This window comes from Chelonoidis abingdonii, chromosome 16 (genome assembly GCF_003597395.2).
Source record: "Chelonoidis abingdonii isolate Lonesome George chromosome 16, CheloAbing_2.0, whole genome shotgun sequence".
In the NCBI taxonomy this organism is placed as follows: Eukaryota; Metazoa; Chordata; order Testudines; family Testudinidae; genus Chelonoidis; species Chelonoidis abingdonii.
The window spans coordinates 6,724,307-6,735,236 of record NC_133784.1 but is presented as its reverse complement, the minus strand read 5'-3'; the positions used below and the strand labels follow the sequence as shown (position 1 = coordinate 6,735,236).

The window sequence follows — 10,930 nt, the reverse complement described above, 5'->3', positions numbered from 1 at the left end:
CTCTCGGGGAGCCCAGCCTGTGGCCCCAAGAAGCAAACGCAGGCTGTAGTGTCCGCAGGGGCCCCTGGTACCCAGCCCAGCCAGCGCACTGACACGGGGCAGCCGCAAGGGGCAGGGGTTGGCTGGTGAAGCCGAGGTGAGGCTGGAGGGGGGGCAGGTCTGAGACCTCTCTGATGCGTGGTTGGAACGTGATGAGCCTGAGGCTCCTGGGAAACCCCTGCCCAGAGCACCCCCTGTGTGACTCTCCCAGCCCCTCTCCCTCGCCCGACCCTGGACACGAAACCCCAACACAGACAGCCCCAGCTCGTACCAGCAACCCTTTATTTAGGGAGGTGAATCCACAGCAAACAACAGAGATCTGGGTGCAGCTGGGCCCATGAGTCAGACAGGCAGGGGCCTGGGAAACACACCAGGGACAGAGCCCCTCCCTGCCACGCAGCGGGGCCAGCTCCTGCCCCAGCCATGCAGAGCAGGCCCCGGGGCCATGCACAGAGCTGCAGGTGGCAGGGAGGATGGGAAAGATCCGCAGGCACCAGGGAGGACTGCCTGGCTGGTGCCTGTGGCATGTCCTGTGCTGACGGGTGGGATCTCCCCAAGACAGGGATGGGGGCACAGCTGGGAGGCAAGGGCACCGTGCAGGACATGCCCGGGGAAAGACGGGGCAGCAAGACAGTAGTAGGTGGAGGCCCGTGGCTCTCCAGTGCGCTGGGGCTTGGCCATTCGCAAGCAACATGGCACAGCCTGAGCACGAGGCAGACAGGCACAAGGCAGCCCTGGGCCCATCCGCTGCACACTGGGAGTGAGCCTGGCTGTACAGGGCAGGGACACATCTGCCCAGTCCATTTCCTCTCCCACAGCAGCATGGGGCTGCTGGGCTCTCCATGAGCAGAGGCTGCGGCTCTCCAGTCCCTCCTGGGCTCCTCGCCTGCTCCCTCCAGCCCAGGGCAGCCTCCAGAGATCCCAGCACCAGGCCCTGTGCATGAGAGCCACGGAGCAGGCTCCTCAGCAAACTGCAAGGGAAACAAAGTCAGTAGCAGGGCAGCCAAGCCCCAGCCTCAGTCCCAAACCCCAACCTCCGCCCCCCAGTCCCAGCTCTGCCCCCAGCCCCCGCTGCCTGTGTCAGGGCACCGATGGGTCGTGGCTCCTGCCATTGACACAAATGATGGGGTGTGGGGACCCCAAGAACAACAGCCAGAGGCCACTTGCAACCCTTGTGCTGCCTGCGGGCTTTCCCCTGGGTAGGGGTCCTGGCCCTCAAACCCAAACACGCACCAAAGGGTTAACCCTGCTGCCAGGGGTCAGAAGGGCCCCCTCAGCCTTGCCCTTTGTTCTCGGTTGTCTCACCCCCACACAGGTGTATAGTCACCTGGCCAGAAGTGCCCAGGGCCCTGCCCCAGCTCAGAAAGGCCTCGCTGCTTCAGCCGGAACGGACACATGCAGCTCACAGGAGAAGCATTCAGGGTTGCCAAGGGGAGACTATCTCCTAGGGTCTGCACTTTCTGGAGCACCACTTGGAGACCAGGGCGCTGCAGCCTGAGGACCCTGTCTCAGAGCATGCAGCTCCCCCTTGGGCAAAGCAGAGCCTTGGACCTGGCACGTTAAGGGGGCACTGCCAACGAGACTGTGTACTACCTGGGGGCATCGAAGCCCTGTGTAAGGCCGTGAGCCCAGGGCAGGCAGCCCCTTCCCAATCCCCTGTGCCCTGCAGCTCAGAGCACACAGGGAGAGTTTGAGCTGAGCCCCGGCCAGATAAAGGCTGCAAGGGAGCTGAGCCCCACGGGCCCGGCTGGCCCTGCCCTGGATGCTGCACAGACCCCAGCCAGGCCAGGCCCAGAAGAGCCCTGTTCCCAGGTGGGGGCTCCCCCTCATGTGGGGCACTGGAGGCTCCAGCCCTCAGGCTCTCTGTGCCAGTACACGGCCACATCCTGCCTGTGGCACGACTGACATTCAGCTCCCATAGCAAGCTGGGATTCCGGGGAGCCCACGTCCCCCACGAGGCCCAGCAGTACAGAGCTCTCACCTCCGGGTTCGACTCCCTCCCTCAGCTCCACCGCGTCATCTGCCCTCGGCTTCTGCCACTGCTTCTTCAGTGTCCAGGAGCCTGCAGCCACTGGCCTTTCCCAGGGGGCCTGGAGGGTGCCGAGCAGCCTGGGGCTGGGCTCAGTGCAATCTCCAAAGATGAACTTCCCAGCACGATTCCATCCACAGTGGAGCTTTCCTCCGGGCCCGGCTGGCAGCCCCGTTCCAGCCCTCGCAGCCAGTCCATCCCCGGGGCCTCCTGGTTGGAGGAGGGGTCAGGAGAGGAGCCAGAGCTGGGGGTTTCCCAGGATGTGCTGGAGCTGGTCAAGTTCCCCAAGATGTCGGCTTTCGGGTGGGGGGCCCCAAGCCAGGCTGATCCACCCTCTGGCTCCCTCTGCCTTCGCACAGAGCTCTGGAGGTCGCTGGGGTGAAAGGCACTTTCCTGAAACAGGGCACAGCCCCCAGCCGCTGCATCTCCAGTGTCGCTCTGTGCCTCCTTTGCAGCAAGTCACGCCCGCCCAGCTCCAGGGGCAAGAACAGCGCAGGGATCGATGGCACCAGGGTGGAAGTCTGTAAAAAATCAAAGGCACTGGGGCTCCTCTGCGCTGCCCAGAACGGCCTTGACACAGCCGCTGCCCAGGGACCGGGGGCACGGCCCTGAGTCACCACTTGTGGAATCAGCCCGCCGAGCAGGGAGGCCAACACTTCCCTTGTGCCCCAAGCAGCACAGGCCAGGCTTGCTCTGCTGGCGGGGCCCTGTGCGGGGGATCTTCCAAAGTGGAGCCGTCTTGGAGAGGTCTCTGCTTGGTTATGAAACCTGCCTGTCCTTCCCTTGAATTTCCTTATTGGGCTAAATTCCACCAACCTCAAATCCGTCCCACCCTGCAACTTCAACTGGGCACCGTGTCTTTCACTTCCCGTCCTCACTGGCTGCACAGCAATTAAACAACTCCTGCGCGCCACCCCAGAGGTAGCTGCATTTCCCTGGCAGGAGCAGCGATCCCTGTGTACAGCTTGCCAGGGGCTGCGCGGCCCCTGCAAAGAAGGCAGCACTATGGAGAGACACACCCATGAGCAGGAGGCTGAGCTGAGGAGGGCTCCCAGGCTGCCCTGACATACCCAGGCCTGGAACATCTTGCATGGCTCAGCCCCCGCTCCCTCCTCCCCCACCCATGAGTCAGGGCTGGGAATGGGCAGCAGCAGTGAGCAATGGCTTTGCCCTGCTGGGGCCCCACTCGCTGGGCAGGGCCGGGGGAGGGGTGGCGGCTCTGGGCTGGACTCTCCTTCCAGCCTAGGTGGGGGCTGCATCTGGGGCTGGGGGCATAGTTCTGTCCCTGAACAGATGGGGCAGGAGCAGGGGCTGCATGTGGGGGCAGAGGAGAGTGAGGGCCCAGCCCCTGAGAGGGGTCCCCCCAAAGAGAACGGGGGGTCTCTGGGCAGTCGGTTCTCATAGATCAGGGCTTCTCCCTGGGCATTTCTGGCCTGGGGAGGGGATGATGCTGGGACGCTCATCCTGGCTGGGCAATGGGTGCTAGGAGTGGCTCCTGGGGTGCCCAGAACTCTTCCCTCCCCTCCCATGACAGCCATGCTCCCTCCTGTCCCAGCCCCACAGCCCAGCTGCCCCCAGGGAGCAAGTGAGTGCAGACCCAGAGCCAGCACCCACCTCTAAGAGCTGGAAGGGGGGAGCCCGAGGGCTGGCAGCCCCCCCTTCGGGCGATCAGGGCTTGGGTTCTTTGGCTGAGGATAGCCTGTGTCTGTCCATCTGTCCGTCCGTCCTCCGGGGAGGGAAGGGGGGCCTTTGTCTAGGGGTTGCAGGTCCCTGACTGGCTAGGGAGCTGTCAGGCGGGGGGAGGTCTGTCCATCCGTCCGTCTGTCCGGGGGCGCTTGGTCTCTGGCGGGGGGCGGGGGGCTCTGTCGGTCCGTCTGTCCGGGGGCACTCGGTCCCTGGCGGGGGGCAGAGGGCTCTGTCCGTCCGTCTGTCCAGGGGCGCTCAGTCCCCGCCGGAGGGCAGGGCGCTCAGTCTCCGGCAGGGGCAGAGAGGATCCGTCCGTCCGTCCGTCCGTCTGCGTGGGGGGCTCCGTCCCCGCCGGGCCCCGGGCGGCGCTCAGACGATGTCGCGGTGGCCCCGGCAGCGGCGCGCCGGCAGGCGAGGCTCGTCCGTCCGTTCTGTCGGGGCGCTTAGCTCCACCGCCGGAGGGCAGGGGGCGCTCAGTTCTCCGGCAGGGGCAGATGAGGATCCGTCGTCCGGCCAACACATCCAATCCGTCCGCTGCGTGGGGGAGCTCCGTCCCCCGCCGGCGGCCCGGCGGCGCTAGGACGAATGATCGCGGTGGCCCTGGCAGCGGCCGCCATGCAGTAGAGCCCGAGAGCCAGCACAGATGATACAGCGGCGGCAGGCGGCGGCGCAGGCGGCGGCGGACCAGGTAGCGCGGTAGAGCAGGGCTGGCTGTAAGGCCCGCGCTAGGTTGCAGTAGCTGTGGCGCTCCGCCCTGTTGCCCAGTTATGATCGCCCGCGCCGCCGCGTACAGCCCGGCGCCCCACAGCAGTCCTGCGCCGCGTTGGCCATGCACCAGCCGGCGCCTAGCAGCGGCACTCAGCGCCCAGCCCGCCCCCCAGCAGGCTGAGCCCGGCGCACCGCCGAGACGCCACGAGCCAGGCCCAAGCACGGCGTGCGAGAGCGCGAAGTGCGCCCGCCCCCCGTACTTTGGGCCCCACCGCCCCAGCAGCCGCGCCAGGGCAGCTGCCCCAGGCGCGCGCGGCCAGCGGGTTCTGTCGCAGAGAAGGGCCGGTGCGAGCTCAGCGGGCCGAGGCGGCGGCGCTGCGGGCGGTGCGCGGGCGGGGCCCATCGGCGGCAGGCTGGAGGCCTCGGGCCGCCCCGGCCCCTGCTCCCGGCAGCCACCTTTCACTCTTGCGCTGGGCTGCCAAAATCTTGGCCTAACGGCCCCTTCCGCGCCCGACGCCCGCTCCGCCCTCGGCTCGGCCCGGGCCTCCGCCCGGGACGTGGCCAGGGGCTCGCCTGCAAGTGCCAGGGGCTCCCTGCAAGGGGCAGGCTCCGCCGCAGCGCAGGCCCGGTCCCCCCGCCCGCACAGCGTCTCACCCGGCCTGGCTTCTCGCCGCCGCTGGGGCGCAGGGAGAGTTCCGGGCCGCGCGTCCCCGTCCAGCTGCGGGGTGCGGCCAGAGCCCTGGGGGCTGCCGCTTCCAGTTACAGGCCCGAGCGCGTCTCCGGGGTCCCCAGCTCCGCCGGGCGTCCCCAGCCTCATCACAGCTCCGGGCGTCCCCAGCTCTGCGGGGTATCCCCGGCCCCATCACAGCTCCGCTGGGCGTCCGCAGCGCCATTGTAACTCCCGGTGTCCCCGGCCCCATCACAGCTCCACGCGTCCCCAGCTCCGCCGGGCGTTTCCAGCCCCACTGTAACTCCGGGTGTCCCCAGCCCCATCACAGCTCCAGGCGTCCCCAGCTCTGCTGGGTGTTCCCAGCCCCACTGTAACTCCCGGTGTCCCCGGCCCCATCACAGCTCCGCTGGGCGTCCCCAGCCCCACTGGGCATCCTCAGCCCCATCACAGCTCCGCTGGGCGTCCCCAGCTCTGCCGAGTGTTCCCAGCCTCACTGTAACTCCGGGTGTCCCCAGCCTCATCACAGCTCTGGGCATCCCCAGCTCCGCAGGGTGTCCCCAGCACCACTGTAACTCCCGGTGTCCCCAGCCCCATCCCAGCTCTGGGCATCCCCAGCTCTGCGGGGTATCCCCGGCCCCATCACAGCTCCAGGCGTCCCCAGCTCTGCTGGGTGTTCCCAGCCCCACTGTAACTCCCGGTGTCCCCAGCCCCATCACAGCTCCGGGCGTCCCCAGCTCTGCGGGGTATCCCCGGCCCCATCACAGCTCCGGGCGTCCCCAGCCCCATCACAGCTCTGGGTGTCCCCAGCTCTGCTGGGTGTTCCCAGCCCCACTGTAACTCCCGGTGTCCCCAGCCCCACTGTAACTCCGGGCGTCCCCAGCCTCATCACAACTCCACGCGTCCCCAGCTCCGCCGGGCGTTTCCAGCCCCACTGTAACTCCCAGTGTCCCCGGCCCCATCACAGCTCCAGGCGTCCCCAGCTCCGCCGGGCGTCCCCAGCCCCACTGTAACTCCGGGTGTCCCCAGCCCCACTGGGCATCCTCAGCCCCATCACACCTCCGCGGGGTGGGGGGGGAAACATCCCCAGCCCCATCACAGCTCCGGGCGTCCACAGCTCCGCCGGGCGTTTCCAGCCCTACTGTAACTCCCAGTGTCCCCAGCCCCATCACAGCTCCACTCGTCCCCAGCTCCGCCGGGCGTTTCCAGCCCCACTGTAACTTCCAGTGTCCCCAGCCCCATCACAGCTCCACGCGTCCCCAGCTCCGCCGGGCGTTTCCAGCCCTACTGTAACTCCCAGTGTCCCCAGCCCCATCACAGCTCTGGGCGTCCCCAGCTCCGCCGGGCATCCCCAGCCCCACTGTAACTCCGGGTGTCCCCAGCCCTACTGGGCATCCTCAGCCCCATCACACCTCCGCAGGGGGGGGGGGAGGGAACGTCCCCAGCCCCATCATAGCTCCAGGCATCCCCAGCTCTGCAGGGCATCCCCGGTCCCATCACAGCTCCGCGCATCCCCAGCTCTGCAGGGCATCCCCGGTCCCATCACAGCTCCGGGCGTCCCCAGCTCCGCCGAGCGTCTCCAGCCCCACTGTAACTCCAGGTGTCCCCAGCCCCATCACAGCTCCGGGCGTCCCCAGCCCCACTGGGCATCCTCAGCCCCATCACACCTCCGCGGGGTGTCCCCAGCCCCATCACAACGCCAGGTGTCCCCCGCCCCATCACAGCTCTGGGCATCCCCAGCTCTGTAGGGCATTCCCAGCCCCATCACAGCTCCGGGCGTCCCCAGCACCGCCGGGCGTTCCCAACCCCACTGTAACTCCAGGCGTCCCCAGCCCCATCACAACTCTGGGCATCCCCAGCCCCACAGGGCATCCCCAGCCCCATCACAGCTCTGTGGGGCGTCCCCAGCCCCATCACAGCTCCGGGCATCCCCAGCCCCATCATAGCTCTGGGCATCCCCAGCCCCATCACAGCTCCGGGCATCCCCAGCCCCACTGGGCATCCTCAGCCCCATCACACCTCCGCGGGGCGTCCCCTGCCCCATCCCAGCTTTGGGCATCCCCAGCTCTGCGGGGTATCCCCGGCCCCATCACAGCTCCGGGCATCCCCAGCTCCACCGGGTGTCCCCAGCCCCACTGTAACTCCGGGCGTCCCCAGCTCTGCTGGGTGTCCCCAGCCCCAGTGTAACTCTGGGTGTCCCCAGCTCTGCTGGGTCTCCCCAGCCCCACTGTAACTCCGGGTGTCCCCAGCCCCAGCAGGCATCCCCAGCCCCGTCACAAGGCCGGGTGTCCCCAGCCCCTCCAGGCATCCCCAGCCCCATCGTAACACTGGGCGTCTCCGGCCCCATCACAACGCCGGGCATCTCCAGCCTCACTGGGTGTCCTCAGCCCCACCCCTGCGCCTCATGTCCCTCACCCCACCACTGTCTCTGAGTGGCCAAAGCCCAATTCTTCAGAGAAAGGCATAAATCCCCTCCACCTGGCTGTGTCCAGTGGTGATGTGGCCCTGTGGGTCTCGGGACATGGGAGAGACAGGGCGGGTGACATCATATCTTTTATTGCACCGATTTCTGGGGTGAGAGACGGGCTTTCCATCAACACGGGGCTCTTCCTGGGGAAGTGCACGCACCTCTCTCACCAGCAGAAGTTGGTCCAGTAAAAGATATTCCCTCCCCGCTTGTATCTCTCCTGTGCCTCACTGTCCAGCTACCTCCCAGGAGAGGTGTGAGGCAAGGAAGGGCCTTCCTGACCCCAGCTGCTGATTTCATTTGCCCTGAAGCATGAGGATGTAGAACTCACCCATCACTCCCATGTACTCAAAAATATCTCACCCCTTCGCTGCAGCCTGCAGTAGTGAGCCCAGCCCTACATTCAGCCACAGGCCAGCACAATGAGATTGGTTCCTCTTTCCTTCGGTGAGTAAAACCCAGCCCACCACCGTCTGGTTAGCGTTTCCTGCCAGTGCCTGAGAGGACTTGTTTATGAGTGCAGGCTCTAGACTGCCTGATGGGTTTGGCTTTTACCTGTAACCTGTCTCTAAATCCTTTGACTGGCCTTTGTCTGAATCCTTAACTCAAGCTCTGCTAAATAAACTTCCATTTGGTTTTACGACAGACCCGTGAATGTGCTGCAGAGAGGGTGGGACTGAGGAGAAGCCACTGGCTAGGCGCATGCTGCAGGGGCTGGGTGCTCCAGTGTAACACGATGGGGCGTGTGAACTGCTGGCCTGCCGAGGGAAGGAGCCCAGTGGGAGCACTTGTGTTGCCTGCCGCTGGTAGCAGTGGCAGATTTCCCCTGGTGGGCGCTGCCAGGGATCCACAGGGCCAAGTCTATGCTCCAGTACCTTGGTGGGCCGAACCCAAACGTTCACACAGGCCCACATGGGCAGCCCCTGGCCTCCAAGACGCCGTGTACCAGCCCTGCCAGCTCCTGGGCTGGGAGGCTCCTTCCTTCTGCAGACAGACCCTGAGGGGCAGGTCTAGGATTGTCTAGGATCTTGCCAGGATTGTCTGGTCTGTGACAGGCAGTGCTGAGCTGGAGGGGAGGGGATGTCAGAGCTAGCCCTCCCCCAGCCTCCAGGCATGGGGTCATTGACAGGCCAGTGAGCGCCCCTCTCCCAGCCCCACAACATCTGTGTGGAACAAGAGCCAGCTACACCCCCTACGCCCCCCAACTGGCCAGTGCTGAGGAAATCCCCTGCATTGCAGGATCCTTGCTGCTGGTTGGATCCCTGTCCTTCCTGAGCATCCTTCCACCACATGCCCCGGGCCGGTGGGTGCACCCTGCTGTCTTCTGGCTCGCTCATTCGTGACAGAAACACTGTGCCAGGAAAGGGAGAGGATTCCACCCAGCCCTTCATCGAAACATTTCTTCTGTTACTCAGGGAGGCCGATAAACCCATCTCTTTCTGTGCTGCGTTCCTCTGCGACGCTTGAACAACACTGCTTGGTTTTCATATTGCAAATGAACCAGCCCCTCTGTGTCAGCTCAGGACCTCTCGCCAGGCTCCACACAGCCTTGGGTGACACTGGCAAAATGTGTCACCTTCCCCGCTAGTGGCTGGGCCACTGGTGGATAGCAGCCTACTACTGGTGGCAGGAAATGAGGTCACTCCTTTAGTGCAAATCGCAGGGGTTGTGCTACAGATCTGAAGGTCCCAGGTTCAAAAGCTGCAGGTTCTTGTTAGAATCACCTTCATCCTTCTGCAAGGTCTGTAGGGAGGATCCCCCAGTGCAAGGCTCCAGCAGCTCCTGCGCATGCTGTCACCTGGTGTGACATGTCTGAACTAGACTGCAGCAGGGGCAGGGGTCCATGGGGTGGGGGGGTGGGGAATTTCTGTCCGTTCAGCCTTGAGTGCACCGGTGGCTGCTCAGTTGCCCAGGTGAGGGGCAGTGTGACCCCTGTGAAGGGCCAGGGATACCGTGAGCTGCAGGAACAGGAAGGCTTCAAGGTCCCCAGGAGCCACATGGACCCACAGAGGGCAGCAGCTGAGCCTCGGGAGGGGAGGGAGCTATAAGGACCAGGCCTTGTCTGCAGCCGGATTGAAAGAGCAGCTGAGCAGCAGCCATTAGCCGAGAAGTCACATCCCCACATTCCATCTAAATGACATTAAAACAATGTCACAGGCTGTTAGGAAGGAGATCCCAGCCCAATGGCCCTCACCATCACCAGATAAAGAACCAGATCTTAAGAGGGCTGAAGAAAACTGAGTCTGACAATGGTTGTGGCTGTGAAATCTGCATTTCTTCATTGTTCTGTCATGATGATCCCCACACCCCTATTGTTTGTCTGTCAGGTCTCTGTCCGGTTCCGTCTGGGTGTAAATTCAGGCAGTGGGGTAGGACTGGTTAGAAAATGTTGTTACACCATGTTAGGGCTGGTTAGTAACATTTTAGTGTAATAACAGTGTTACTGAAATACTGGGTTTGCCTAGCTGAGAGCCAATTAACAGCCTGTCAGGGATAAGGGAAAATGCTTTATTCTGCAGAAAAAGGAGAGCCTGTACCTTGGTACAAAAGACTTTGTTTTATACAAATTTTACAAACCTTTTATACACATTTAGACAAAGACCCTTGCGTGTTAATACTTGACTGGTAAGTGTAAAATCTCATGCTCCCGTTATCTGGTAGTACTGACTGGTTTGGAGCAGGATTTTTTTGCTTTGAGGCAGAGGAAAAGAGATAGTGTAAAAATTTAGGCTACTGTGTTTATGAGCAGTACTTACCCCCCCCCCCGCCCCCACTGGCCGCTTGTAATTTATTAGGGGGGGTCAGCCAGCTTTACAACCGGGTGAGGTGCAGCTAAAAGAACTTAAATGTCACTACATAAACTGGGGTCCAAAAGGAAGTTCGTTGGGAACCAGCTCCAGGACACGGCCCCACGATCAGAGCTGCCAGACCTCAACACACTTCCAATGCCACTGTGCAGATGCCAGAGTCCCCCAGACGCCCTGATCCTGCCTGGCCTCTGCCTGACTGGGAGTGGTGAGCAGTGTCTGTGTAGCGGGTGCAGTCAGGTGTGGGTGATTGTTAATAAAAAGAGGAGATGGAGATGGAGGATGTTACCGTGTAAGGCTCTTTCGCTGGTAAAACGTCCTGCTCAGCCGGAGCCCTAGGGACTGGGAAAGGGGGCGGGACGGTGGGTCCCTGCACTGACCTGGTTAGTTACACCTGGGACCCTGTGGACTGGGAAAGGGGGCAGGACGGTGGGTCCCTGCACTGACCAGGTGAGTTACACCCAGGGCCCTGCGGACTGGGAACAGGTGGGCGGGATGGTGGGTCCCTGCACTGACCAGGTGAGTTA

The 10,930-nt window shown here is 63.8% G+C and overlaps 1 long non-coding RNA gene across 1 annotated transcript; it reads right to left on the bottom strand.

Moving 5' to 3' along the window:
• Positions 1–304: 304 nt before the first annotated feature.
• LOC116822801 (uncharacterized) lies at positions 305–4,574 on the bottom strand. The gene is made up of 2 exons (XR_004373249.2): positions 2,021–4,574; positions 305–1,010 (listed from the first exon to the last, which is right to left on the bottom strand). It is a non-coding gene; the product is annotated as an uncharacterized LOC116822801 (long non-coding RNA).
• Between the last annotated feature and the right edge of the window lie 6,356 nt (positions 4,575–10,930).